This window comes from Jaculus jaculus, chromosome 8 (genome assembly GCF_020740685.1).
Source record: "Jaculus jaculus isolate mJacJac1 chromosome 8, mJacJac1.mat.Y.cur, whole genome shotgun sequence".
NCBI lineage: Eukaryota > Metazoa > Chordata > Mammalia > Rodentia > Dipodidae > Jaculus > Jaculus jaculus.
The window spans coordinates 125,682,642-125,685,357 of NC_059109.1; the positions used below are offsets into that span (position 1 = coordinate 125,682,642).

At 47.3% G+C, this 2,716-nt stretch overlaps 1 non-coding gene across 1 annotated transcript; it reads left to right on the top strand.

Annotated features, from left to right (window-relative positions):
* The first annotated feature begins 1,234 nt into the window (after positions 1-1,234).
* On the top strand, positions 1,235-1,339 carry LOC123463267. Its single transcript, XR_006638853.1, has one exon. It is a non-coding gene; the product is annotated as a small nucleolar RNA U13 (small nucleolar RNA).
* The last annotated feature ends 1,377 nt before the right edge of the window (positions 1,340-2,716 follow it).

Here is a 2,716-nt window from a genome sequence, read left to right on the forward strand (position 1 = left end):
TATAAAGAGGGGCTGGCCTGTCCAATGCTTCCACAATATGGAAATGGCTGCCTCTGCCCAGCCTACTCCACCAATAGCCAGTATCTTGGATATTAGAACTGGAGAAAAGCCAGCCACCTCCCTACTTACTGGGAACACCAAGTTCCAGACTTCATAGATGAAACCAGAAGCATCTCCATCCCACATGTCTGGGGGAAGTGTCTCTCACTGAATGATCCCTACTGGTCCTGGGCTGTGCTGGACCCCCTGTCAATCATGAACAGTGAGCAAAGCTCATCTCATACTTTCCAGGGTAGCTTGAGAGTGAATGTCACCCCCTCAGGCCTTCTTCTTGATTAACAACATCAAACTTGGGCTGGAGAGATGGCTTAGTGGTTAAGGCACATGCCTCATGCCTGTAAAGCCTAAAGACCGCAGTTCAATTCTCCAGGTCCCACGTAAGCCAGATGCACATGGTGGCACATGCATCTGGAATTCATTTGCAGCGGCTAGAGGCCCTGGTGCACCCATTCTCACACTCTCTCCCTCTCTCTGTCTCTAATAAATAAGTAAATAAAATGTTTTTTTTTTTTTATCTGAAAACATCAAACTTGGATATATGTGGAATCCCCTCTTCCCATTCATTTCCCTTTTCACTGCTGATCAATAAATAGTCCCCTTGTCTCTGTTGATTTCTTGGTATGTCTTTGTTTCTTTGTGTCTATATCTAGTTCTTCTTCTTTTCTTTTCTTTCTTGTTTTTTGTGGCTCAACCCTGGTCTCTATGTTCCTTTTTCCTCTCAAAGTTTCTCCCCACCATTCTCCTTTTATCTCCTTTCTAGGTCATGCATTCTTTATCCAAGGCTAAAGAGTCAAGAGTTGCCACAAAGCAGGGCATTGGAATCCACTTGATAATAGTATCTGCTTTGAGAGCAGGAGAAAATGTTGCAGACCACAGGGAGCCTCTGGAGCCTCCCCTTCCACACCCACACCCACACTATCTGAGGGAAAAACTAAAATGAAGACACTAATCTGGGAAACTACAACTGGGTCAAGTTCAATAGCCCAGCAGAGCTGCTAGATTCCAATCGTGCTATTGGGAAGAGAGCTGCAGAACTGGGGCAGCTTTCCTCAAGCCATGCATCCACACCACAGTCCGCGCTGGCCGTGGGAGAGACGCTCTGCAAAGGATCAATGCAGCTGCTAGAGCTCCCATTGGTCCCATTGGTGTTGTTGCACCAAACATCCTCCTCCCGATCCTTTTATTGGTTCATAAGCGTGATGATTGGGTGTTCACGCTCTTGCGTGACGTGTGCCTCCCACTAAACCTTGTTACGCTCTGGCACATAACCCGCCTGACGTGAAAAAAAACAAAAAACATCCTCCTCCCAATTTTCATCCATGGCAGACAGAAACCAGACCCACTTCTGTTCTAGGACAAATCACATGCCAGAATATGATTCAAGAGTCAATCCTTGGGCTGGAGCAATGGCTGAATGGTTAAGGTGCTTGCCTACAAAGCAAAAGAGCCCAGGTTTGATTCCCCAGGAGCCATGTAAGCCAGATGCACAAGGTGGCACATGCATCTGGAGTTCGTTTGCAGCAGTTGGAGGCCATGGCATGTTCTCTCTCTTTCTCTCTCTCTCACACTTTCTTTCTCAAATAAATAAATAAAAATACTTTTTAAAAAGCGTCAATCCTCAGTAAGTCACAAACTTTAGATAAAAGGAAAATGGTGGGAAGGACCTGGGAGAGGGAAAAAGGGACACATGAGTTTTGGGGAGACACCTAATTCAAACCACCACAAGGTTGGTTGAAACACAGGAAAAGAAGTATCTGAGAAGTGAGGCTGTTGTGGCTCTTCTTGTAGAACTGGTTTGTGGGAGGAATGTGGAAGGGTCTGTGGACTAGAGAAGGCTTACGATGCTTTAAGCAGAGCTTAATGGACCACTTTGTGGTAAAGGCATGAGGCGGAGAGAAATTCAGGACAATGGAAGCTTGGCTCATGAGGTCTTAGAGATGAGTATGAACCCTATCTGTGTGGCGTTTATGATAAATTTTCTATTTATTCCCCACTGAATAGAGCATTTGGGAAGCAGAGCCCTGCTGGAGGAAGCATGTTGGTTACCAGGGGCGGACCTTGGGGTTGAGTCTAGTTCTGTCTGTGTTCAGAGCCAGCTCAGGCTTGCCAGCGCTGGCTGCCGTCTTCTCTGCCGTGGATGTGTGATGGAGCGAGCCACCTTTTCCCACCATGCTAAAGCTTGGAATCAGTAAGCCCAAAACAAACCCTTTCCTCTCATAAGCTGCTTCTGGTCAGGTGTTTGTCCCGGCAATAAGAAAGTAACTGCAACAACTGGGAACTGGGGTAGAGGCTAGAGAGATCACTTAGCAGTTAAGGTGCTTGCCTGCAAAGCCTAAGGACCCATGTTTGACTCCTCAGATCCCACATAAGACAGATGTGCAAGGTGACACATGTCCCCGGGGGCACACACGTCTGGAGTTCAATTACAGTGGCTGGAGGCCCTGGCGTGCCAATTCTCTCTCTCCCATAAAAACAGGCCAGTCTGTTGGGTTTGCCTCAAAAAAATAAACGAGTGTGTCATGGACTATTGCCCCAAGGCTCTAGAAACCCACTGGTTCTAGAGACCCACTGAGGCTAAGCAATGTGAGACAAGGTTGGAGTCCCATGAGGCCACTGCAGGAAGCCGTGAGGTGAACCCCCAGTAGCAATGGAGACC